At 42.6% G+C, this 27594-nt stretch overlaps 1 protein-coding gene and 1 long non-coding RNA gene across 8 annotated transcripts in view; one reads left to right on the forward strand and one right to left on the reverse strand.

Moving 5' to 3' along the window:
- The window catches only part of KCND3 (potassium voltage-gated channel subfamily D member 3), a 278646-nt gene that overhangs the window by 185218 nt on the left and 65834 nt on the right, over window positions 1–27594 (reverse strand). The window lies entirely within an intron of this gene.
- LOC310764210 lies at window positions 5024–15421 on the forward strand. 2 transcript variants are annotated; one of them, XR_014549069.1, is made up of 4 exons: window positions 5024–5197; window positions 10611–10725; window positions 11584–11682; window positions 14242–15421. It is a non-coding gene; the product is annotated as an uncharacterized lncRNA (long non-coding RNA). The 2 variants fall into 2 exon arrangements; XR_014549070.1 differs by lacking the exon at window positions 10611–10725.

A 27594-nucleotide genomic window follows, 5' to 3' on the forward strand; every position in this document is an offset into this window, starting at 1 on the left:
TTTCCTCCCCCTGAATCCTCCATCTGAGAGACCCTTCCCTAAGAGATAATCCAGTGATGCCCATTGCAGCGATTATTACCCAAAATTTTCCTGAAACTCTGTTTTGTCTTAGAAAAGGAAAAGATGGGTGTCCAAGGGATTTTAAAGAAATTTGAGAGTGGGTTGTGGATGAAGGAGGGAATTGTGGTTTATTTTGAGACTTTTGTCTTTATTTTTCTTTGTGTTTGTTTTATGTACCGAAATAAAAGTGTGAACAAAAAGTAAAAATAAAACAAGCTCTAGGAGAGAGCTTGAAAGCATCTATTATTGCCATGGTGTTTCAGAAGACAATAGTATCTTCTCATTGCATAAAAGTTTATCATTGTTTAATAATATCCCCTCTTCTCCTTCTCCTCCCCTCCCCTCCCTTTCTCACAATAATACAGGTGGCGACCATTTTACAAGCATCCAGTTGACACACAATTAGATTAAAGAACCATTAGAAGGGAGAACAGGAGGGGCCTTGAAGGTACCCATCAACAGTTTGTCATAGTCTTCCTATGATGAGGTGTCTAATGGTGAGAAGGATTATATTTCTATTTAAATTATAGTAGTTATTTCTAATTTTACATTGGTATGTAAATTTAGATATTGTGATATTACAATTTTACATATTACTCCTAAGCAAACTGTATGCAAATTAATGCCTTACTAGGTGATTCATTTTAGCTTTTTTGGCATCAGTAGACTACCCTACTAACTGTGCACCATTACTGTGAGCCCTGAGCCTCAAAATAATAAGAGGCCAGCACTGCAAAAGGCTCTGTTGCTGTTTTTGCTGGGAGTCATAGAATTGTAAAGTTGGAAGGGACCCCAAGGATCATCCCCTGCATTGCAGGAATCTTTTGCCGAACATGGGGATCAAACCCACAACCCTGAGATTAAGAATCTCATGCTCTACCAACTGAACTAGAAGGTTAAAGAGTCCTTTGTCCACACCTTAGTTTACACTGGAGTGAAACTGCTCAGGCCTTGTTAAACTCAAATGATGGCACCATGATTAGTTGCCAATAGGAGTTATATGTTGTTTTGTGACCACAGGCCTCCACTACACCAATGCCACAGACTGCACAGAAAGCTGCCCTGGAAGGATGTTGTCAATTGAGTCTTGCAGATTGAAATTTGATATGGCATGCGACAAGCGATAGGGTTCAGCATTCCCACTAATCCTTGAAATGTTTAACAACAGGGATTGGATGCCTTTCGAGTTTCAAACTGTGTTTGTCACATAAACGCAGCACAGGAATTTCCTTCAGAAGGGTGTTTAAAATATTCATGAAATAAAAATGAAGATTTCAGTCCTCAAGTCTCAGCCTGGGCAATGATGCAGTCACAGACATTACGGAGCACTCAGTTGCATGGTAATGTGCCATTTGATACAAAAGTTGAGGGGCCTGCTGTGCAGTAATGTCAGACAATTCTTTTAAATCATGAACAGAAAAGAGAAGAGAGGGTGGCTAAGGTCCTTTGCGATTGGGCACTATATTTAGATTAAGTCAAGCAGCCACTTTGACTTGTCAGCTGAATGTTTTCCATACAATCAAGTGATATGTCGGGGTGGTTTCAGGTGAACAACTGAGATGGTCACTGCGGTGAAGAAATCAGCATAAGGTGATCTTTTTGGAATGGAGACCATTTATCTGAGTGTTCTGAAAAACACTTTATTCCTCCTGTGAATGCCTTGGAAATTTGCAGGCAAGCAGCTGTGCTTTGCCAAAGTTTACTGTGGAATCTCCACACTGGATGGTATTCAACTCCCTTTTACTAAGAGTAGACCCATCAAAATTTGAAAACCGAACTTAATCATGGCCATTAATTCCAGTGGGCCTACTCTGAGTAAAAGTTAGTTAAACACAATCCATTGTTTCGTAAACTATCCCTTGACACAACAGCACAGTTCAGATATTTTACCCTGCAGTAACATCCTTTGCATGGTGAGGGCTGGATCTGGACCTCATAAGAACCAAGAAGCCTACTGGATCTGGTCCATAGCTGTCAACTTTTCCCTTTTCTTGGAATAAGGGAATTTCCCTTAAAAAAAGGGAAAAGTTGACAGCTATGATCTGGTCAAAGGCCCATCTAGTTCACAATTCTATTCTCACAGTGATGATCCAGATGCCTCTGGGAAGCCAACAAGCAGGACATGAGTACAATAGCACTTCTCTCCCTCGTGTTCCAGAAGTTCTTCCTCACAGAAGCAGAGACTACAGTCCAAGAAGCCAAACCTTTCCTGCTGACACCACCTGCACAGCCAGTGATTTACTTCCAGTATTTTCTTCTCTCTTCCTAGGCCTCAACCTTCAACAGGAAGGAGTGATGAAGGAGACAAAGGTCTCCCTGCTCACTTTCCTTGAATCATGCATATATTTTATGCTTCTTTCATGTCCCCTTTCTAAGTCATCATTGTCTCTGTAGTCCCAAACCTTGTCTCTGTAGATCATTTTGGTTGCCCTTTTCTACACCTCGCACCATGGGAATAACATATTTGAGCTGCACACTCATGCAGAAGTGTACATGCACTTCAATCTATATATTCAGTCCTCTTGATTCTGTGTATCATGGAGCTCACACAATATCTTTTTGGAAATCTAAATGATTCTAGGTAGGATGGAGAAATGTCAGGGTAATCCCCCCTCCTTCTACTGAGCCTGCCACTGTTGTCCACAAAGTCACCTATGTGCAAACATGTGTTGGCAGGCTGTGGAAATGGCTGTCACATTGAGTTATTGGTACTTTTAGAATTAAGTGATTTGGGCAGTTCTAGCCCGGGTTGACTATGTCTATAGATGAAAATAAAAGTGATTGTTCAAGTGAGACGCTAACAGATGAGATGAAATCAGTATAGCACGAGAGTAAGTGAACCAGTTGCATATTTGTCAACACATTCCAAATGAGAGCTATTTCCTAGCAGATTCACACTTTTCTCCTTTAGTGCAGTGAAGACTTTCCCATGCAGAAACTGATTTGGGGGCATTCACACCTGAACCTGTGTGTGTGGTCCAAGAGTACTACTTCAACCTCCGGCCCCACACACTTCATGAACAAGAACAGGGGTCAGCAAACTTTTTCAGCAGGGGGCCGGTCCACTGTCCCTCAGACCTTGTGGGGGGCCGGACTATATTTTGAAAGGAAGAAAAAAAAAAAAAACAGGCAGGCCCCACAAATAACCCAGAGATGCATTTTGAATAAAAGGACACATTCTACTCATGTAAAAACACACTGATTCCCGGACCGTCCACGGGCCGGATTTAGAAGGCAATTGGGCCACATCTGGCCCCCAGGCCTTAGTTTGCCTACCCATGAGCAAAATCTTAATGTATGGTGCACAGTGCATACATTAATTAATATATGTCACAAAGTTCTGTGGGTGGCTTACAGAAAATATGAAATGCAACTCAATACAGGGAAATGCACCGCAGTACAATAAAATATAAAAATGAAATGATATTTTTTTTTACTGCTGTAATTCAACTTCGACTCTAACCCTGTGGGGAACTCTCTTGCACACCTAAACCCTGCAGAAAGCAGGACTGTATTCCCTGCACATCAGCTGATGCATGGGAATTCAATCCTGCTTGATCACTGTCTCCCCACTCCACCCCATCTGTCAAAGTTGGCTTGCGGGGTGGGGGAACATAAAGATCTAGCCTGCTACATCACAAAGCTTCCCCATCACTGCTGTAATCTGGGACAGAGCTTTTCTGAACATCTGCAGAGTTCATCTCACTCTTGCATAAACATTACCAGAGCCAATACTTCCAGGGTGGGAAATAAGTGATTCTAGTCAGGCATACACCTCTTAGGTTGCTTTATGCTGTGAAGTGGTCTATAAATTTCTTTAAGTAATAATGAAATACATACTGCCGGTTTTAGAAATTAAGCAATGGACTTAAGATCTATAGTTCACCAGAAAGTCCTCTAGTGAATTAAAATGGTATTTTCTCAACCTATTTTAAGTTCTCTATATTACCATTCCTCCTCCCTGCTCTCCACCTCAACTGAAAACTGAGCACTGTAGGTCACAAGCCATGAAATGGTGCTGAGGTGGTCTGAAATGCCGTTAAGACTGAAGACTTAGAATACCCAACATTCAGGCTAGCAGCCCATCAGCATAATTAACATCCATTCGGCCCCTCTGCCAAGCAAAGGGAAGTCCGTGGTGTGCACAGTGATGATGGGATGCAGTTTGCATCCTGTCCAAACAAGACACAAACTGTGTTCAATTGTCTGGTCCTGCTTATTACCTTGATGGAATTCACCACATTGACCCCAGCAAGTAAGTGTACCATTTACACCCTCCACTGAACACTGTCATTTTACCCAGCTGTGTGAAGTACCTCTAGACATTATACCAAATTCCCTGGTTTTCTTTCATTCCCCCTGGTATTAAGGCTTTTTACCCCCTTTGACAAACAGCAGCTTTATACAAAGCAACATTCATCCCAGGTTTTTCAGCCTCCTACCTGTGGTGATGGAAATTGATGAAGCACTACCTGAATATTACTAATGCACATAATCTAATGGCTAAATATAGAGCTGACAAAGGCCCTCCCTTAGATAGCAGCAGCATGGGGAAAAATCAATGTCATTCCTGATACAGTTGCCTGACAGACATCTTCAAGAAGAGTTTTATCTTTACTTGTCACTGATTCACAGATATGCCTTGGCATCGGATTATAGAGTGCTTTTATTCTGTTGTTTTTTTTGCAGGTAGGGGCACATTTTAAGATTGATTTCTCTTGTGTCTCTATACTTTTAGGACTGTTCTATATGTTGGAACAGATTTCCATTTTTCCACTGCAGGCTGAGTGCATCTTTTCCATAATGTTCATGTGTCTGGAAAAGGATACATATAATCCTCAGATAATCATGGTTCCTAGGAGTGTGCACTGACTATTTTTAGGCACAAAAATGTGTTCTGTGACAGAAAAGAGGTAGTTGACCCAGAATGGACCCATGTTTTGCTTTAACTTATGCAGGACTAGCAGAGAGCGCACGTTTGTTCATGGAGAGTCACATTCTGGCCCACCATCTTGATTCAAAATGGCACCCGGCATCAAAATAGCAACCATCCAGATGCCAATGGAATCTTGAAAGCAGGGATCCAAGTGCAACAGTGCTCTGCCCACTTGTAATTACCAGCAACTTCTACTCAGAGGTAAGTAGAAGCAAGAACATCAGGCTGTTGCTCTCCAACGCATGCTTTCAGGTTTTCCATTGGCATTTGGATGGCCAATGTGAGAACAGAATGCTGGTCCATTGGCCTGATGCAACAGACTGTTCTTAGGTGAAGTGGGAAGCCTCTTGTAGTTGTGGTGGTATCCTGTGCAATTTAGAAACTTGGAAAATTGGGGATCTATAAGGCATGGGTACAGCAGCTATACTGCATCAGACAGATGCCTTGGCTTGCGGTGGGGGGGGGGGAGGTGATGATGAGGTGAGGTCAGTGTGCTCATACCTGCTGTCTACCTCATGTGTTTTCTCTGCCCATTTAGAGAAGAGGGCTAAGGAGAACAGTTTAGGCAACTGTGTGATATAGGCATATTTCATGGGAACTGGGAGGGAAAGTGTTAGGGATGGATTGCCAGGGATGGATTGCTGAAGGATAGGACTGGACTGTAACTCATCTTGATCACTTGCTTGGAAAAGGCCTTCCTAGATGTAGTCTGCCTGCAATGTAAACCCCATTTTTTGCCAGGAAAGACACTTCATGTATTCATGTTTTCCATGCCCCTCAGTAAACCCTCAACATAGCCTAACGTGGGCTGCTTGTAAAACTGGAGATTGTCTTTGGCTTGTATATGTTTTGGCAGAGGGAACCATTTCAATATGAAGCAGCCTCAGAATCCTTTTGGCATTTCTGAAAGAATGGGGCAGGATGAATAATTCACTTGAGAAGCAGTTGACATTATGCTGGCGCTTCAGCAAAGTTTATTTAAACATTTTTTTAAAATGAGATGAATCAGTAAGTGTTCATCTGAGCTCGTCGTGGTTCAGAATAAATGACTGATTGAAAGTGATTTTTCAAAAAGGAAAAGGAAAGGTTATTTTTATTATTAAAAGATCACAGGGCAGTTCTCTCTAAACAGATCTTCCGAAACGGTTCCTAAATCAAGGTTTTAAGAACAACATAAACAAGAAGGGAAGACTTATGCAGGAGTTACACTGCTACAAAGTGGTTTGCAAATAGAAGGATCAAAAAGCAGGCCAAGAAAATGGGAGTGGTAGTCAGCAGTCACCTTCTGTGCATAGGCAATTAAGAGTACATCCCTCATAATTGTTTATTGATATATATATATATTTAAAAAATCCTTTTTTTGCTTTGCTTTTAAGTCATTTTAAGTCATCTTTTAACACCAGAAATTGTTCTGTGTCTGTTGGGCATTGAATGTCCTTTCTTGCGCCAGCAGCTGATTCTACTAATGGCCCAGTCCAAATCTCCTGTTCCAGAACTGTATGAGACAATATAATTTATGACAGATTACAAAGTCTAGGTGCACTACCTGCTTCTGATGTTACTTTCTAGAATGATAAAATCACCAGGATGTTAATATTAAATGCTGTATCCTTTTCTCACCCTCATATGATATAAGCTGACATTTACTATAGATGGCTGCTATAGGTACTTGTATCTACCCATAACACTGTATTGCTGCCTCATAGCAAGCACATGTGCTTCAGAGCTAGAACTGAAATGCTTGCTGCATGGGTATATGCACACATAATAGATATATAGTGAACTGGTTTTAAGAAAGCACTGGCTTATTCTTCTCACATGAGGACCAAGTCAGAAATTCAGCATTCAGATCTGATCTCCCAGTTATTGGACCAATTGAATGGCCCATATATACTCCTTTGGCAGAATTATGCACATGGCCAATGCTGAAAGCATTGATAATAATTAATGCAACCACATTGGACATCAAAGGGAAGATGATAACAGAAGGAATTTGTCTCAAGTTGTAAAATCAGACAAGCCATCAAAGTACAGAGTATGCTGATTTATCGCTCAGAAATGAACAAGGTGTGCTCAGTGTCCATTTTAAAGAAAGGGGTTGTGGGTGTTTTCTAAGTTCTGAAAGAGAGTGGCTTTTATTTTATGAATTTGAAATTGGGCAGGTAATTAGCACCCTAAATGAAATGTGGACATGCATTGTGCCTGTCGCTCTTTCCACAGCTGGAAATAAAGCAACTTTTCCTCTTTCCTTCTCAGAATCAAAAGCTACTCAATTACAGTTAGTAATATGAAAAAGGCTTCAGGAGAAAGGCTTGAGGCTATGAAGCCCCCAAATGGCTTCCCCTTAATGGTTCCATTATTAAGTTTTTCTATTTTTAGCTGAATTCCCAGGTACCCTCTACCTGCACCCCCCCTCCTTAATTCTCTTAGCTGTTCAACAGTTTCTTACCACAAAAGAAGATGGCTTTGTGTTATGTTGCTATGGCAACCCCTGCTGTCACCCTACAAAGTATAGGGAGGGAAGTGGATCAGAGAGGGAAGAAAATCAAAGCTAGAAATAATGATTTTCAGCATATTCTACACAATATGCATATTGTGACACCACATCCAGATAGCTTGTGTTTTAGGAGAATGGAAACTGAAGGATGTTGAGAAGAGAGTCATGTCTTAGTTCACTTCCTTTCCCAATGGAATTTTGTTTTCTTCTGCAATCTTGGTAGGGATGACACAGTCATCCAATAGGTATGATAGCCACCATGAGTATTGTGCTTTCAAAGGTGTGGACAGTTATTCTGAACACAGGGAAAACCATAGCTCCGTGGTTGAGTATCTGCTTTGCATGCAGTAGGTTCTAGGTTGAATCCCCAGCATATTCGGGTCGGGCTGGCAGAGACATCTGCCTGAAACTCTGGACAGCTGCCCCAAACCTGGTGTTGTCTGTGTTGACAATACTGGGCTAGATGAGCCATTGTCTACTTCAGTACCATATGAAACATGGTACTGCTATGATGCCTTATGTCTGATCCTATCAAATTTACCATTCATTGGGGTGTGGGAAGAGAGAAGTGGTCAGCAGCTACACGAGAGTGTCTTGTGCAAGCTCATCAGAAGGGGGAAATCATAGAATGTGGACACTCTTCTGCCATCTCATGAAGGTTTAAGTATCATTATGGAATGTACATTCCATTTTGGATCCAAATAGGCAACCCAGTGAAAGGGGTTTTTCCATGAAAAATAAATTGAAAAATCTGAGAAAATTGCAACAGGGTGGGGATGCCCTTGCAGAGATCACCAGCCACTTTGGGGCCCTGGACACTTTTGCAAGCCAGGGAAACTGTTGCAGTCTCCCCACCCAACACAAAACACCACAACCTAGTTTGTTATCTGTAAGTTTCAAAACCTGTTTGAGTGAGATGAGGAGTGGTGAAGGGGACCTTGTGTGTGTGCCAAGGAAGGTCTTCTCAGGGCAGATGGGAATAAGCACCATGTCTGTAGAATAAGATAATATATATATATATATTTAATGTAAAAAAAAAATCTGTAACTGCCCCTGACTATAAAATATTCTTAAAAACAAACAAACAAATAAACAAACAAAAATATATTATTTATACCCCACCCATCTGGCTGGGTTTCCCCAGCTACTCTGGGGCGGGTTCCAACAGAACACTAAAATACAATAACCTATTAAACATTAAAAGCTTCCCTAAAAGATGCTGCGCTAACCAGTGCCAGACCTGGTGCAGCCCATCATGGCCACATCAACCCACATGATAATAAAATGAACACGTGTAACCTGGACTACTGGGGAGTGGGTGGGGCTGTGGTCTAAACCAATGAGCCTCTTGGGCTTGCTGATTGGAAGGTTGATGGTTCAAATCCATGTGACGGGGTGAGCTCCCATTGCTCTTTCTCAGCTCCTGTCAATATAGCAGCTTGAAAGCATGGTAGTGCAAGTATATAAACAGGTCCTGCTGTGGCAAGAAGGTAAACGGTGTTTACATGTGCTATGGTTTCCATTACGGTGTCCTGTTGCGCCAGAAGCTGTTTAGTCATGCTGGCCACATGACCCGGAAAGCTGTCTGTGGACAAATGCCGGCTCCCTCGGCCTGAAAGTGAGATGAGTGCCGCACCCCATAGTCACCTTTGACTGAACTGTCCAGGGGTTCTTTACCTTTACCTGGACTAGGGATGAGTGAATCTGTCAATTTAAGCTCCTCTCAGTTTCTCATTTTTCCACACTCCAGGTTAGTCATTACATTTCCAAATTAGTTTTCCTTAGCCCTACCTGGAGGCACCATGGGTTGGACCTGCCAACTTCTGCTTGATCACTGAGCTGTAGCGCTGAGAGTTTCTGAATACCTATGATGTTCAGGCACTTTTTTGTGCAAAGTTGTTATAGTGAGGTTGCTTTTCTAGCTTTCTCCTGAACTTTGTTCACTCCTATTTATTTAATCCCATAGTTGGAAAATTAGAACAGTTCATGAAGAGGAAATTTGTGGCCTGGAGAAATCATCCAAAATCCAGTTCCTGAGAAGTCAGTGTTGATATGTTGACACATTTGTATCAATTAGCTGTAGGGTCAGGGGGGAGAGCTTGGCAAGTGGAAGAGAGATGCTGATCCCTACATCTCTATAGCACTGACTGACAGCTGGAAAATCATCCTAAGAAAATGACAGACAACTTGTTCAGTACTGAAAACTACACTGAATTTCCACCCTGCATTATGTATAAAGATGGCTAGAAAACTAGTGTATCAACAAGGAGAGTACGAACACATGTTCAAGACGTTCTCTTGCACACTGACTATATCAATGTTGTCTAGCAATTGGTGTTCAGAGGCATATTGACAGTGGAGATAGAAGACAGTCATCATGACTAGCAACTGCTGATAGTCTTATTCTCCATGAATTTGTCTGATACTCTTTGGTAGCCATCCAAATTGGTAGCCATCACTGCCTCCTGTAGGAGCGAGTTCCAGAGTTTAACTATGCCTTGCATGAAGAAATAAGCTGCACTGAATCTTCCAAAAGCTCCCTTGGATGTCCATGACTTCTACTGTTGAGGGAGAAAATTTTTTCTCTAACCACTTTCTCCATGCTTAAAATGCACCTGAAGCTCAACTGGGAGGAGGCCCATCTGATCTCAGCTGGGATGGAGTTTCACAGGACTGGGCCCACAATACTTAATTCATGACTCTTGGCAGATGACAGCTGTGCATCTGAGCCATGGGAGACCACAAACAGAGATTTCAATCAAAGATCTCAAGGACTGGGCAGGGAGATACAGAATCAGGCTGTCCTTAACATATTCTGGACCAAAGTTGTTAAGGGCCTTTTAAATAAATTAACCCTGGCCCAGTAACATATGGGCAGCCAATGTAAGTGTCTCTGGCACATTTGTAATATTTGGCACATGTGTTCATCAAATGCCATGTGCACAGCCCTGAAGTATTCTGGGCTTTTTTGTTTCATCATGTATCAGTCTCTGCATAGATCCTCTTCCATCCATTCTTACATATGTTGGTTTGTTGCCAAGAATAGTTCCCAAATAAGATAGGTCTGGGTGCACCTATTTTATTTTATTTATTTTATTTTATTTTATTTTATTTTAGAATTTTGAAGTGAATTCATCTGGCTGACTGAACCTTGAAGTCAGGAGCATGGAGACCAAAGTCCAGACTAGAGGAAAGAGGGCTCCCTTACAGCTGAAATCTAGTGAAGCTTGCTGTAAGTAGGAATAAGAAATCTTATTGTGTGGACTTTAAGTATGGCGACTGACTGCCTTCCTTTCTCAGAGAGAGAGCCAAAACTCCAGCATTGCTGATGGCACAGACACACCGACCACCAGTTATGTAACTTATGACATCTTTTTTTGTATTTTCTCTCCCCCTCCCCACCTTCCTTCGTGCTTCTGAAGTGATGATGTTTCCTCTTCACTGGGTTTGCGTGTCCCTGCTGGGGACTTTAAATTGCATGTTCAGTGATAGGACTTGACTGCTCTTTAATGCTTCCTGCAAATCTTATTAACCGTATGGTAATAAATGGAGGAGGTGCACAATTAACTGGGTGGCTCATAATCTGCACTTTGCATCCTGTTAAGTATGCAAAGAGCAGGTAGGTGTTGCAGTTCCAAAAGAGAGAGAGAGAGAAATTATTTAAAGGTATGTACCAGTATTGCTCAAGAAAGAAAGAAAAAGTGTGGAACTTGCTTTTAAGGTTGATTTTGTATACCTGACTTTCTAATTGCCTTAAATCTGTTTTTATAGTTTAGATTACAGAACAAATTAGAAAATGTGTTGTATCTTGTTTACCCAGATAATGATGCAATTCTGTTCTCATCAAATCAGGCTTTATTTGCCCTCACAAGACAGTTTAAAATAGTCTTGAAATAATAACAACCAGCCTCTCCTTTGTTATTTTAGTGCTTCCTTCTTCAAATGGAAGCCGTTTTGGAGATGCAGAATTATTATGCCTTTTCAGTCCAAAGTGGGAGACATTTCTTGCTGCTAAAGTAGAGGAGTTGGAATCAGAAAACTCCACAGGTTCTGATCCCTAGTTGAAGCCAGCCACTTTCTTTCCTTTCAGAGCTTTCTATTTTGTGACCTGTGGGACTTGTCAATGGTCATGTGCATGACCAATTTGAAGAACGTTTTCCACATGTGTACTTCCACAGGATTGCTTGAGGTAACCCCCCCCAAAACCTGCTATAGCATCATGGCTAAGAATTTAAGTTGGGAAGCCAAAATTCTAATCCCACTTGAACCATGAACTCACCAAGTGGCATTTGACAAATTGCCATCTTTCAGCATCTTCCTCACTCTGTAATATTGGTATTATAATGATGGATATACTCAAGGGTGCTTGCAGGAATTATTCCAGGGCTGGGGAAATATAAAACATGAAAGGGGAAACAGGCTAATTCGTCACACACGCAAATAAGTAGAATGGCACATTTTGCCAGATAGCTTGGATTTTACAAATGCCAGAAACTTAATTTTTAAAAAATTAAAAAGCTGGGTGTCCAGAGATTATGATTCATCAGAGGGTGGGTGCAAACACCATGGATGCAATGCTGCTCACAAGTCACTGCTCAGTAGCCTTACATAAACATAGTATTGAAGCACAAACTTCACTGTTTGTAGCCTAGCCTGCAACTCCTTGTTCCTTTCTTTGCTAAATCCTGCTGTAAGAGCTTCCTTCTCTTACATATAGATTCATGCTGGACATTATAGAGGGTTAAGAATCAAACAATGTAAGTGGAGCCTTGCTAGATCAGATCAATTTGTCTATCTAGGCCTGGGATATAGTCCTTCAGTCATTACTGGACTACAACTCCCATCATCCCTGGTTGGTTATGCTGGCTGGGGTTGGTGGGAATCCAACAGCATTAGGAGTTCCCCATCAATGATCTAGTCTAACATCCTGTTTGGGCAAATGTGGCACTGTGGGTTAAACCACAGAGCCTAGGACTTGCTGATCAGAAGGTCGGCGGTTCGAATCCCCGCGATGGGGTGAGCTCCCGTTGCTCGGTTCCTGCTCCTGCCAACCTAGCAGTTCGAAAGCACGTCAAAGTGCAAGTAGATAAATAGGTACCGCTCCGGCGGGAAGGTAAACAGCATTTCCGTGTGCTGCTCTGGTGCTGGCCGCATGACCCAGAAGCTGTACGCCGGCTCCCTCGGCCAATAAAGCAAGATGAGTGCCGCAACCCAGAGTCGGCCACGACTGGACCTAATTGTCAGGGGTCCCTTTACCTTTACCTATGCAACAAAAAGTATTGCTTTTCCCACAAACATCTATGTAATATTTGTTGGATTGGCAAGATAGCAGACGTAAGAAATGGCCCGTAGGGTGGGGCAGCTGACACTGGCATCACTGCAGCTTACCTAGGTGGGAATGGGACAGTGAGGTGGGTTGGTGTGTGGGCTTTGCAAGTACACCAGTGAGATTGCTGGATTGTCTCTGCTAGTCCACCTGCACAGCCCAGACCCTGCTGCTGCTCCACCCCAGCCTTGTCCAGGTAAGCTGCAGAAACACTACAGTATGGAGGCAGCCACATGACTCTGCCACACCATAGACCGATAGTGAAAAAAACTGCTGCATCCAACTAAAGCTGTTCAGCATCAGGTCAGCAAAAGCAAACTCGCTTTTATTTCTGCAGGCATGTTGGTGCATGGTTAAAATGCATGCTCAGAGCATTTCATTCTTTTCCCATCAGGGCTGGCAAGCTGTTTGTCTGTTTGTTTGCTCTAACATGTCAGGAGTGTAGAAGCAGCTGTAAAGCATGGAATGATGAGGGATGGGGAAAGAGAAATGTTAAGGGGGGTGAGCATGAAACCATTAAGTTTAGGATCTAGAATTACCTCTTTGCATGACTGATTACGTACAATGTAGCAGGGAGGAATCAGGTCATTATCAGGTATAAATCTGCCCCCCCCCCAGAGGTGCTTCGTGTACACACATGCACAGGGCCGGATTTAGGCTTGATGAGGCCCTAAGCTACTGAAGGTAATGGGGCCCTTTATATGTCCAGCTGTCCTTTGTCAACAACAATTTGTTGCTTTTTTGTGCTGAATATATCCTATATGGTAATTTATGGACCTAATAGGTATCTAAAACCATTTGCACATAACAAAATATGTATTTTATCAAAGTAATTGTTGAACGGAAATACAATTAAGAAGACGTATATTAATAGTGAAATACAATTAAGAAGAAGTATATTTTTTTGGGAGCCCCCAAGAGAGTGGGGCCCTCAGCTATAGCTTTGTTTAGCTTATACACAAACCTGGCACTGCACATGCAGCATGCCAGTGGTTTCCTTTTTGCTTATCATCTCCTGATTCTCTTTTGCTGTTCAAGGGATCTGTGTAGGCACTCACCGTTCACTAAACATAATTCACCCACCTCCCACCCATGGACCCATCTGCCAGCTGTCATGGCACCTTTTCCAAATCCACACAGGCAGCCCTATCAGACTCGAAACACATATATCATATATGCCATAGGGAATCTCTGCTAAGTAAGCATTATGCATATAAGCAGGAACATAGGCGGGAACTGCCCTAGCAATTAACATTTTCAAGCACCTCTGCTGTAAGGATCTAAATTTAAACCCTGATATCATTATCCTTGGCACAGGGCCCAATCCGTTTTCATCTGACCTACCTACAATGCCTTTTTTATTTTTTATGAATGAAAGCTATTTGCCAAATTGACCATTTTTGCTGTCGTTTTTTATTTCAGATATTGCAGTGATAAGTGCTATGATAATTCCTGGAGAGAAGCAGAGAGGACGAAGCAGATAAATAAATGAATGGGTATCTGAATGCACACTGACACTTGGGCATGCAACAAAAGTGTAGCTAGCTTTTTGTTTTGATAGACACGTGTGCCTCCATGTGTGGGGCAGGTAGAAAATAGGAGCTGCAATCTTGAGAGCAAGAGAAAGATAGTTGTTACGTGATCTGCAAAGAACAGGAATTTAAAACAAACAGCACACCTGGAAGTCAAGCAGTGCTCCTTTAAACTCCCCACCCCAGGAGAGACCTCCTAGGATTTCTGGTACTACTGATCATCCTTTGCATTGAAAGGCAGAGCATGAGACAAGAAGTTCTGTGATCACTTTCCCCTTATTGCCAAAGGTGACATCTGAAAAGAGCAGGGCTTCCTCCTGAGTGTGTGTTGAGGGGAAACGGAGGAAGATGAAAGAAAACAGAGCTGAAGAGAATCACTTTATACCTCTGTGGTATTTGCCACTTGTTGTAAGGCAGCATTTCAAAAGATGAAAGCAAATGATTAAACCAAAACTTTTCAGCTTTCAGTTCAGGTTTACAGAAAGACAGAAACAGATATAGACACAATTACATAGATGCACCTGACCTTCAGCTACAGAAAACTCCTGAACTGCTAATTTATAGAGAATAGTTAAAAAGAAAAAGGCCCAGTCGGTACACAGAATTCAGAAAAGTAAGTACACACAGGGCAGCAGCATCTCTCCCTGTGTGCCCCCTAAATCTGTTCTGGGGTAACCCACAACCCTAACCCTGTAGGATAGCTCAGTTGATAGAACATGAGACTCTTAATTTCAAGATCATGGGTTTGAGCCCCACACTGGGCAAAAAGATCCCTACATAGCAGGGGCTTGGACTAGATTACCCTTGTGGTCCTTTTCCAAAACTATGATTCTGTGATTCTGTAGCAGGTTTAGGGAGGCAGTTCTGTCGCACAAGAGTGAATCCTTGTATTGATGGAATGAATGCATAACGTCCAGAGGGGTAGCTGTGTTATTCTGTCACATCAAAAAATAGCACATGGCATAAGCTTTCATGGAATACAGTCCATTTCATACTATGAATGAAGTGTCATCCAGAGTAGCAGATTTATGTAAAAATGGTTGGTTGGAGGAGGGATATTGTAAATAGAAAGGAAAGCCCAGCCCAGGACAAAAGCAGTTCATCTAGAAAGAGCTGCAGACCATGCCTGATATTCGCTGGTGGTGCTTGGATACTGAATTTCATCCCATTTCCCCCCTTTATCACTCTGATATTTATAATCAACTGTGGAGCCAACCCCATGGGCCACAGGAGGTTGCACTCAGCATCTGTAGCACCCAGCTGCCAAACGTTGCCATTTCATGTACGCAGGAGAGAAGCGCAAGAATCAGCTATGTCTGGCTCCTAGCTAATTCCACATGTAGCATCTGGGTTGCCTTTGCGGCTGGTTCCCATCAGCTGTGATTTGTGCCTTAAGAGATAGAGCAAGGTCAAACTCCTGATGAGCAGATATTGTCATCTGGAAGATTTCTGTCTGGCTTGCTTTGGGAAATGGTGTGTGTCAGAGGGGAGGGGAATAGAGTGTGTTGCTAGAGATATGAAGCTATGTAGCAGAGATAATATATAGAGAGATAGATAAATGATTAAAACTTGTCATTGCAAATGAAAAATACTTTCTTGGATTCCCTGGACGTACTGTAGCCTCTCTTCCTGTCTATAGACCACTGATTGCCAAAGTCAGGAGGCAAGTTGTGGGGGGGGGGGATTCATCCAGTTTTTCAAAACTTACAAAACTGGATCTGTGAACACAGAAAAAATCATATGGAAGTGAGTCACCCTCATATGTGCTTGAAATGAATGAACTTTTAGCCCTTTGAATTTTTCCTAAAGGCAAGAGTGTCAACAACAAAATGGCACAGAGTAACTAATTAACAAACTCTGCCACTGTGATTGCTTAACCACATTCTGCAACATCTGGCATCGTTGAAAAGCTGCCATGAAACAACGGGAATTATTCCCAAAATAACTGTACAGATGGGTTTATGCAGATAAGGAAGACAGTTCTCTTCATCTGCCATTGGGTGGCGAAGTCATGAGTTGTGCATGCAACAGGGTGAAGGGAGAAACCAAGCTTTTGAAAATGCAAGCCCATTCTCTACGTTTGCCACTAGGAGGCAAAGTCTCCTGGACCTACACGTGCACAACCCAACTGAATTGAGTTCATGGAAAAAGTCACACTCAAGTTCGTGAGAAGCAAACACAAAGAGTTGGCCTCAGAATCCAAATCTTAAGTCTCTCCCAATTGGTGAAGGAGTATATGTGACTGGGCAAGAAAGTAGAGAAAGCTGTAGTGAAGAAATCTCCCAGGGGCACGGGCAGGGCTCATAGCTCAGTGGTAGAGCATCTGCTTTCCATGCTTAATGTCCCAGGTTCAATCCCTGGAATCTCAATATAGGATTGGGAGAGACACAATGCTGGAGTACTGCTGTTGCTCAGTATAGACACTACTGAATTAGCCAGTGTTTGAACAATACAGAGTGAGAGGGACCAATGTTTTGACTCTGTATAAGGCAGGTTTCTGTGTTGTTTCTTTGGAAGGAAGGGTCATTGCTCAGTGGTATAGCATGTAGAAGATCCCAGGTTGACTGTTGAGCATCTCCAGGTAGGGCTAGAGGAGAGACCCCTACCTGAAACCCTGGAGAGATGCTGCCAGTCAATGTTGAAATACTGAGCTGGCTGGACCAATGGACTGGATCAATATAAGGTAGCTTCCTATCTTCCTATGGGACTGTTTAAAAATTTCAGACCAAGGAAGACCTTTTGGAAGACCTTCTAGAATTCTTCTTGCCTTTTCTGATAATGGCAACAGATACGAAGCAGATCCCAGCATTTGTGTGGTGGAAACCTAAGAATAGCATCCTTGCCTACAGATATCTCACGTGTATAATAGGTTTGAAGAAGGCCGAGGAGACTTGCAAGTAACCTAGAAGGGCTATAAATATGTAATGCACAAACACAACAGAATTGCAGCACGATACCTTGGCTTATTCCAGATTCCAAGCAATGCAGTTTCAGCCACTGCTGCCATTTGTGGTGGGCTGCAACTATGCAGAGACAAAGTGGATTCGACTGCAGAGACGGAGGGCGTCCCTGGCATGTGCTCTTGCCACTCAGCCTCATTCCCTCTTCCCCCATCATTTGACTGCATCAGCCTCGATATTTAATAGCCATAAGCCCCACAAAAGCTTCTGTGAACTTCACAGGGATTTGCAATGTAATGTAATTTAAGCCACTAAAATAAGGAGATGAATGTTGTCCATGTGCCAAACACAATGAAAACCCCACTTGGATCTAGTGTGAATTTTGAAGTGAAGTGGCTGTTGAAATCCAGGCTAGACATTGCTCATTTTATTGGGGGCGGACAAATTGCCAGTAAGCCTGCCACTGAGTGAAAAAGACCCTGCTAAATTCTTTCTCATTGCATTTTTATACACTATTTTAAAATAGTGGTTTGAAGAAGGGCATAGTTCAGAAGAGAGAAGCTGGGAAATGCTGGATGGGGAACAGCTAGCAGAAGAAACACTGGAAGAGAGAGGGTTAACAGATTCACAGTCTCTGGACAGCATCGCCAACCCCTATCCCCAAGGATCCAGAGAGCTCAGAGTGTTAGGAGGAGGAGGAGTTTGGATTTGATATCCCGCCTTTCACTCCCCTTCAGGAGTCTCAAAGCGGCTAACAATCTCCTTTCCCTTCCTCCCCCACAACAAACACTCTGTGAGGTGAGTGGGGCTGAGAGACTTCAGAGAAGTGTGACTGGCCCAAGGTCACCCAGCAGCTGCATGTGGAGGAGCGGAGACGCGAACCTGGTTCCCCAGATTACAAAACTACCGCTCTTAACCACTACACCACACTGGCTCTCTTAGAACAGAAAGCACAGAGGGTACAAACAGATTACAAAAAGTAGGAGTAATGTAGATTACATAATAGGAATGGAGGGGCAAACCTTAATTGGGAGCACCGCCAGTCTAAGGAGATGCTTTCTTTTGTCTCTCGCTGTGTTTATTAAAGAAACTAACAGGTAAGACTTTCCTTTTGTTTGATCTGCTACGGGGGAGTCAGCCGATTCTCGAAGCCCACCAATATTATATTTTAGGATGTTTTTATGTAGTTGCATTGTTTTATACTTTTTCAATGTCCCACAATCATATTATAAAGTTGTTGTGTTCTATGCTATAAATACAAGCACTGCTAGGAGTTGTTTTGTTTCCTTTTTCCAATGTACGTCTTATCAATAATAAATTTAGTGTGGTGCAAGCAATTTTTTATTCTGAAAGTGTGCCCCAGAGAAAAAAATTTGAGAACCACTGGAGCAGAGGCTTGATTCATATGTGCAGGTTTGTCACTTGATGAGTACAAGATCAAGCAAAAATTTGCATGTTTGAAAGTGTCCAGAGTTAATATTATCCAGTGTCTCCTCAAGTGCAATGATTTTTTTTAACAGAGTCAATGCCACACGTGAATGAAATACTTGTAGCTCATGGTAGTATAGATGCTTTGCATGCAAAAAGTCTCATGTTCAAATCAATCCCTGGCATCTTCCAGTAAAACTGGGGAAATCTTTGGTCTGAAATCCTGCATGTTCACAGCCAGTCAGTTTAAACCAGGGAGGGGGAACCTGTGGCCTTCCAGATGTTGTTGGATTCCAATTCCCATAATCCCTGGTCACTGGCCATTATGGCTGGGGCTGATGGGAGTTGGGAGTGCAACATCACCTGGAAGGCCACAGGTTCTCAGTTCCTAGTGTAAACAATACTGAAGCAAATGCACCAATGACCTGACTGGGCATAAAGCAGCTTTCTACTTTTTTCATTCATAGCCATGAATGAAGTGTTTGAAGTGGCTAATTGTTTATTTTTTATTTTGGAAGAAATCAGCTCATTACACTGCATTTCAAATCATCAAGATACAAAAGCAGTTGGCACCTAATAAATTGTACATTCAGACAAAACAGAATCAGACAAATAAAAGGCTTTTTTTAATATAAAAAAGAGACACTTATTTATACACTCCCCCCCCCCCACAAAGGGAAGTCCAGAGTACGCTACAAGGTTGTATTGCGATAAGAGAAGCATTTCAGAGGAAAATCCGCCTGTGACTGCACACAGCCATTTGACAAAAGCTTTTGCTTTGTAGATAGCACAGGCTCCCTTTATTCTCTGAGACACAGAATGACTCTAATGTGACCTCTTTAATTTCCTTAGGGAGTACGTGAAATCATTTCTTCCTGTAATTCAGTCTCCTGCTTGAAAGGGACAGTGCAATCTCGGCCAGCTAGGTGAGATTTCAGACCAAGGCCTGGATGCAGAAAAGCATGTTTAAGGTCACAATCTGACAGGTAGATATTGGCTTACTTGCTTAGGAAGCTACCTGAGGCTCCTTGGGAGAGCAGCTGAGAGGCCAAAAGATGCTGTGGACCTCCCTCTCTAGGTTAAGGCCTCCTCAGTACAGTGGCAGAAATCTTGACCACTGTCGTTCTGTTGTAGGCAGCATACCAAGGGCAGGAGGGCCAGAAACTGGTCAAAGCTCTCTTGGTCCCCTAACACATTCCTGAAAAGGGTGAACAAGTATGCCAGCCCTGGCTAGCAACCACTGATTAAAAGTGCCAGCGTTAGAGTGTCAGACTAGGACCTGGAAGATATGGCTTCAAATCCCCACTCATCCATGAGACTTGCTAGGAGATCTTGGGCCAGTCACTGCCCCTCAGCCTAACCTACCTTGCAGGTTTGTTGTTGGGATTAAAAAAACAAAAGTGGAAGAATCATGTATATCACCTTGAGCTCCTTGGAGAAAAAGGTGAGATATACATGCAATAAATTTATTAAGAAAATTAGGCTGCAAATCTTATGGGCAGTGAACGCAGACCCTCCAAGTGTCCCTATTTTCCAGGGATGTCCCTGATTTAGAGAAGCCATCCTGGTTTCTGATTTGATCCTGGAATGTACTGCTTTTCCTTAGAACATCCCTATTTTCATCAGATAAATGTTGGAGGGTATGGAGTTATCCAGCCTGCAAGCCTTCTGAAGGCAATCGTGTATAGGGAAGTTTTTTTTCAAATGTTTAATGTTTTATTATGTTTTTATATATGTTGGAAGCCACCCAGACTGGCTGGGGCAACCCAGTAAGATGTGTAGGGTATAAATAGTAAAATTATCATTATGGAATGGGATGTCCCTATTTTCATTGGAGAAATGTTGGAGGGTATGGTGAAAGGGTCCTTTACCAAGGGCCAGTCTAATCTTAGAGAGAAAGGACATCATACCATTCTCCTAGGACTGTACCACAACTCATAAATTCAGGTGCATGTGAATAATTCTTTTGCCACCTCTCGCCCTGTACAACAGCTAGGTGAGGTCCCTTCATTCTGACGTGTTGCATTCTGCACTGCAGAAACACACATGAACACATGAACACACAATAGCATTCACATGAAGGGCCCATACCCCCACCCCAAATGTATAAATGAGCTCTTAGTGACACAATGAGTCTACACAGAAGTTTATCCTGCCTTTGTGCCCCTTGTCTAAATGCTATAAAGTGCCTTAGAAAATCCACACTGCACCAAAGCAAGTTCTTTGCATGCTGATGCCCTACTGTTTATAGTATTGACTTGCAGAGGGAGAAAAACAGCATTTTAATTAGTATCCAGGGAACCTCATTATACCAGAGGTCAAACTTGCACCTGGATTTTGCTCACAAAGCAAGTCCATTCGGGGAATAGATGAATACTTTAGCCAAGAGTAGATGTTAGGGTGAGTTCTGGAAGGTCACCCCACCCCCTGAGAAAAGCACTCGAAGAACAAAATTTTGAGCAGAAACACAGCCAAAGGCAAAATATCAAATTTGCATGAACACACCCCTGGCTTTTATTTTTTTTTAAAGTTAGTATAAGCTACTCATACTGTAAAGGACTGCCACCTCTGGTTTTCAAGAATTTTAGCACCTGGGCATATTGTTCTTGGGGATGTACAGCCTCTGAGAAGAGGTTTGGGTTTTTTTGTTTTTTGTTTGTTAATTAAGAAAATGTAACTTATGATAACATAAGCATATTGCACAATCTTTTTCTTGTCTTGAGGAAATAAACTTCTGTGTCTTAAAAAAAGTGTATGGGCAGATTATCTTAGAACACGCAAAGAGGGAATCTCTGTCTCTCTTTCTCTGACTAGGCAATAGTCTGGAATGATGGGAGTTGTAGTCCAATAACATCTGGAGGCCCTGCAGCTCCCTGTCCCTGCTTTAGAAGTTTGGTGGGTCTTGAGCTTAGCTTATCACTGCAAAGTGTACTTGCTTTTCTTTCTGGTGAATGCTTCGCTATGGCTCTGCAGCCTCCCTGTCCACAGAGATGATTTGCAAAATGAAGTATGCATTGCAACAAACAAACAAACAAACAAACAAACAAACAAACCTGCACTCCACCTATAGGAGTTTCTTTGAAATTTTCTATCCCCTTTGATAATGTTCCAATACAATTTTCTTTTTCATTAGTTGATGGGGAATGGTCAAAAGAACATACTACCACCCATCTCTCCTGCAGCTTCAATTTTATTAACTGTGAAGTAGAGACAACAGCCTATTCTCTGAGGTTGGATAACAGTGGGTTGGAGTCAGACTTAGTCACGCTTTGAGTTGACTAACTGATTTCACTGGAACTGCTCTAAGCACAATTATATCTGGATCCACATAAGTACATGTGAAACAGAAAAAGAGAGAGGGAGAGCACATTTTAATGCTGGATTTATGTGAAGGGTTTCAATGTGTGTTTTCGCAGCAGTGAGTAAGCATTTTCAAGCCAAGGGACGCTTTACCTCCTGTGCAACTTTTCAGGGATCACATCCCAGTGGTGGACGTGGCCAGAGGATGAAGTAGGCAGGGAAGTGAATGTAAATTTTACTTTTGTGCAGTGCACCCCTTTTATCCTCCATCCTGGCAAACAACAACAACAACAACAACAACTTTTTACTTATACCCCGCCCATCCTCATTTTTTTCTTTTCTTAGAATGAAGAGAACTGAAAAGCTGTGCCCGGAAATAATGTCCAACAACTCACTGGGGATTATGTTTTAATTGACTATCCTCTACATTACCAGTATCCTAACATTTGAAACATGAACATCCTAACCTTCCTAATTATATATGAGATAGTGAGTAGGTACACACACTTTAAAAGAGCGTGCTGGTTGGCCAAGCATGCTTGTATTTCTTGAATACGGTAATACTAATAATTTATACCTCACCCATCTGACTGGATTTCCCCATCCACTCTGGGCAGCTCCCAACAGAATATTAAAAACACGATAAAACATCAAACAGTAAAAGCTTCCTTAAAAAGGGCTGCCTTCAGATGTTTTCCAAAAGTCAGTTGTTTATTTCCTTGACATCTGATGGGAGGGTGTTCTACAGGGCAGGCGCCACTACCAAGAAGGCCCTCTGCCTGGTTCCCTGTAACCTCACTTCTCGCAGCGAGGGAACCACCAGAAGGCCCTCAGAACTGGACCTCAATTGAACGATGGGGGTGGAGATGCTCTTTTAGGAGTATTACTAGTGTTCAAGGACTTATTATAGCCAGTCAAAAATATTCAAAGAAGGAACAAACCAGGGCAGGTGAGGGGGATAGCCTGGGGAGTTGTGGTGTGGCCAAGGGACAGACAGAGAGGCCTGGAAGGACACGCCTGATCCCTGGACCAGAGGTTGTTGCAAAGCCCAAAACAATACTTAATGAAATCCCATAGTGTGGCCTTCCTTGTGATTTTTGCTGAACTGAATAGCTTCCCCGAGGGAGGTGGAGTGCTTTTACCTGCCTCTGAGCTGCCACCTGACAAAGAAAAAGAGAGAAGGGCTTCCTCCTAATTTTATTGAATTTAACCAAACAGGCAGAATTGATTACTCTAATATATTCCCATCTCTTACACTTTCCTCAACGGAGGACTTCAGAGGCAATAACTGAAGTAAATTCAAATCCTCGGAAAGAAACCACCTTAATGTCTCCAGTGGTGGACGTCTTTGTAATTATGAAGATGGAATTGGTTGTCTTTCTGCAAATGGAGTATAATGAAAGGGCTTGGGGCATTCCTAAGTGGGGGCAGAGACTGCCGTTTTTCCTTAGGGACAGAATTTGCATCCATTTCTTTCCTCAGCAGGCAAGTATGATTATTCCAATCAGAGGAACAAAAAAAGATCTTTGTGGAAGATGGCTATTTTGGCACAGCAAGAACAAGAATGGGATTTACTCCAGGTTCTTAGACTCTAACACCAGGAGGAAATTGTTAGGATTTCAAGATTGTCTTAAGGGAAAGCATGAGTAAGGATTAGAGATACGCAAAATCTGTTTGTTCAGTCCTTAATTTTAACAGGTACTCAGCACACATAGTCCAATCTTCTTCATCCCCTTGTGTGCATCTGATGAAGTAGGTTGTTTCCAAGGATATACAGTCAGCATCCCTAAGCAGAGCCACGAGGCATCCTTCTCAAGTAGGTCAGAGTCTTATACTTCAGAATCAGAGTTCATAATCCTGAAAAATGTAGGCCTTGTAGTGACATCTAATCCATTAAAGCAATCTCTTTCCAAAATGCAGATCAACTGCTCCCTGTGGAAATTAACACAAGTTATTATCCAACCCCTGCACCTGAATTGTCTAAAACCACCTTTTAAAGCTGTATTATCTTGGCTTCTATTCTGACACATCATGAAATGATGGAGGTGAAGTAGAAAGAAACTTGCCGCTTCCCCCCACCTCTCTGCTCCTTTTTCATGAAGGGTTCATTGTTAATGTAGTTCTGAAATGTGTTTGATGGATGGTAGCGGGTAGATTTGCCCATTATTCTCTCTAATCTGCCTGATATACAATTTAAGGGAGATGGGGAAGTGGGGAGGGGGGGAAAACAGCTCTGCTAAGAGGCTGTGGAAATTCAAATCAAAATTCATTTATGCAGCAATTCCTGCATTCATTTAAAATAACCCATTAGATATTGTCCTCTGCTAAATTTAGCAAACACTCAGGTGTGCCTGCCCTGGGAGCTTTTAAACATATTGTGTTGGGGGGTGGGAAAGAAAGCTAATTAGATAGACAAATTTAGAAGGAGGATACCATGCTACAGGAAAAGAAGTGGATTATTAGGTGTTACTTACTCTAAAAAAAAAAAAAGAAAAAGAAAAGAAAAAAGCCTGACCCCAGCAGGGACATTGGGGCGGAGTCAGAGGACAAGATTAGTCTCCACCATGGTGCATGCTATTGTCTTGATTTAAACAATAAATAATAATAAGGGCTCCCACTGTTGGGAAACCCATTCAGAGGTTGTAAGACTAGCTTCCTCCCCTAAGGGTTTACCTTGGCTCACAACTGGATGGGGAATCAATGGAATGCCTGTGAGTGCATGGGGTCCTTTTTCCTGCACATCTCACATAACAGCATGGAAATATAATTCTGTGTTGCTTGAACCTAAAAACTGCCCTGTTGGATCAGGCAAATGACCACCGTTACACTTTATCTGAAGCGGGAGGGCTCTCACCTAGAACTGGAACTGTGGGAGCACCCACAATTACTGGTAGTTCCTTGGGGCTCAACATTGGCTCGGCTGATTTTGATCATTCCATGAGGGGATAGACATGGTATTGTGTGCAGGGTGTGTTTGGAGCCTTCAATGTGATTCATGGCTCAAAACATGTGAGCACCATCACTAAGCATCGCCACTAGACTATGTGTTATGTTGCATAGCACAGTCTCCCCAAACCACTCCACCACTACCTCTCCAGCATCTGATAATCAGAGTATTCTGCCTGGCACATACACAGAGACTCTGTTTTTACCCACATAGATAGTGGTTATTGATAGATCTACCCTTATTACAAAGCTGCTTATACCACTATCCACTGCAATATCCTGCTGTAATACATTCCATAACCTGGTTATGAACTGAATGGTGCACAAAGGGTTTTCTTCCTGGCATGGGGGAAAAAAAAAGTTGTCCTGAACCTTCCTAGTTTGCTTATAGAATTATGTGAGCACGTTTGCAAGAGAATAATTTGTGTTGATTCATGCTCTCTCTGTTCTTTGTAATTTTATCCATTTTTGCCATCTTCCGGAATTATCATGCCATCCTCCCGTCGGCTTAAAAAGTCTTGCCGACTTAACTCAATGCACACTTACTAGGGAATAAGTCCCACCAAATTTTGTGGGACTTCTAAGGGCTAAATACTATATAGGTTCCATGTTGTTCCATGACTCATTTTCCCTTTTGCAAAGGAAAGGCAACTGCAGGAGGCTGAAATTATGAGCGGGGGGAGGGGGAGTGAGGAGGGGGTATAAAGTGCTCTTATTCTTTCTGTACCACCTGCTTGTCCCCTCACAATCACTACCCCAGCAGTTTCCCACCGATGAGAGGTAGATATACCTCCCCTCTTCCATCAGGAGAAAGGCAGTGGATGGTATTGAGCTTGACAATCAGGGAACTGTAAGGGAAAGCGGTAACCAACCCTACCACATTATGGCCTCCTACAGATTTTCCTTCCTTCTTTCCTTCATAGGTTAAGAATGGAACGGTGTTTATGGTTGAGTTTGGCCCCAAGTAAACTTGCCTAGGATCACACTGTGCCTTCCTTCACCAGGAACATGCTCGTTGATCGTTTTATTTTAGGCGCTGAGACGTTTCGCTGTTGAACACATTTAGCCTTTACAGTCAATGCAGCTACACTCTGGAGTAAATTATTTGTAAGTTTTGAATTAGATGGCCTTTATTAAAATTCATAAGACAGGTGCACAATTCTGCAAGCAGACGTAGGGGAAGGAGGCAGACAAGCAGTCTCCAGAGGCTCTTTCTCAGCTAGGAGCTTGGACATTTTGCTATTAGGACCTCAGTCCAAAGTCTGAGCCATTTGCTCTTAGATTCACACACAGCTTGACATGCTTCATGCTCTGAAACACGAAGGACAGAGCACCACCAGTGTACTTTTTGCCAGATACTCCCAGAACCCCCTTGGCAGCGGATAAATCCAGGCAGGCTGTGAGCAACTATAAATGCATTGTGTGAGTGCTCTGGCATCCCAGGCAAAAACTTTGCCTTTATAGACGTCCTGCATGGAATTTACTTTCCTTACGCAGTCTGGTAGAAAATGCTCTTCTGAGTGCTCCTAATCCATAATGAGGACACCTGCTTGTTTCTTTTTATGGGTCCATTTCCTCCTTTGCTCCTTCCCAAGGCCCTCCCTCCCGTGCATCTCCGTCATTCTGCCATCTGACACAGCCGCTGCTGGGTGACATGCCTCTTTGTGCATTCTTGGTCTCCTCCAGGGGCTGCACACAAGTGATGCCTTATGAGCAGTACCTAATGGAATTCAGCTTGCACACTGTGAAACGCTTAATGCACAGCCTAGTGCAAGTAATGGACTGTCTTGCTACCGACTGATAGAAGCTCTGGCTCAACACGGCCATTCATTCCGGAGAACAATGTTTTCCTTTTTAAGATGTTAATTGAAAAGGAAAAGGACCTGACAGGGCACTCGCGTTCCAATGGATGAAAATTACAAAGCCCACTCCGACAAAGCGAAAAATACTGAATGGGAATGAAGAGACTCAGGAGCATAAAAAGCAGAAAGAAATACAAAGTGTCATTTGACGGTGCAGAGATAAAACCCAGCTCTGCTAGTCTGGTGCATAATAGAGCTGAGGGCAGGAGTCTTGAGAAATTGCCCCCAGAATTCACAGCATCTTGCCACTCTATGTGGCCAAAGATCAAGTCAAATGTGCTTTATTCTGAAGGTCTAGAAATACAGTATCTTTCTTTGGCCATCGGTGCTGAAATACATGCACTACCAAAGATTAGAAACAGGCAGATCATACTCCTAGGTTCGCCATGGATTTAAGACCCATACAGGAAGCATGATTAAAAGTGCCATGAGCATTACACTTTGATTTTAATATGCTGGCTTGCAATGCAATTGCTATCTGCTACTGACTGAGCAGGATAGTCTGCAAGTATTCTAGAGGAGGGGTAGCCATGTTAGTCCTTTACAGAAAAACTAACAGTGTCTTGTGGCCTCTTAAAGACTATGGGCAGGATTCAGCCAAGTTGCTGCATGTGCAAAATGAGGTCTGCTCACAAATGTGACTTCCCTCCCCTCCCCTGTACACATCTACACCCCCTAAATCTGCTCTGTGGGGCTGAAGGGAACCCAAAACAAGTTTAAGGGGCATATGGAAGGGGAGCTGGGGAGAAAGTCTCACTTCATGAGTGGCCCTCGTTCCCCATTCACATACCCCCCCTAGCACTATTT

Source organism: Podarcis filfolensis (genome assembly GCF_964270895.1).
Source record: "Podarcis filfolensis genome assembly, chromosome: 6".
Taxonomy (NCBI): Eukaryota; Metazoa; Chordata; class Lepidosauria; order Squamata; family Lacertidae; genus Podarcis; species Podarcis filfolensis.